A 462-nucleotide genomic window follows, 5' to 3' on the forward strand; every position below is an offset into this window, starting at 1 on the left:
TAATGTTATTTATTTATTTCTGGTTTGTTTGTTGGTTTGTTGTTTTGGTTTTGTTTGGTTTTTTTTTTTCTTAAAGCAACCCCTGACAGTCTTTCATTTGCAAAGAAACAGGATGTACTTATCAACAGCATAGGAACACAGAACTGTTTGTTGAGCTGTGGCATTTTTAGCTTCTGCTCCCTTGAGCTGCTGATGAGACATTGAGAAATACTTTATTAGTGGCCTTAGAGTTGTGTAAGTCATTTTAGTCAACAAACTTGGCTGCTCTTTCAAGTTAATGTGCTCTTAAAATGTAACAATATTAGACTATATGTTTTTGCAATGTTAATGCAAGTACTTTTGCTTATAAACAAGAAGCATCTATAAAGGCAACTCTGAAAAGTGACAGTCAGTCCAGAGTGTGCAATAGTCCTCCTTCCACAGTGCCAGCCCTTTCCAGAGGGAAAAATCACCATCCTGCTG

Source organism: Phaethon lepturus, unplaced genomic scaffold, assembly GCF_000687285.1.
Source record: "Phaethon lepturus isolate BGI_N335 unplaced genomic scaffold, ASM68728v1 scaffold3359, whole genome shotgun sequence".
Lineage (NCBI taxonomy): Eukaryota > Metazoa > Chordata > Aves > Phaethontiformes > Phaethontidae > Phaethon > Phaethon lepturus.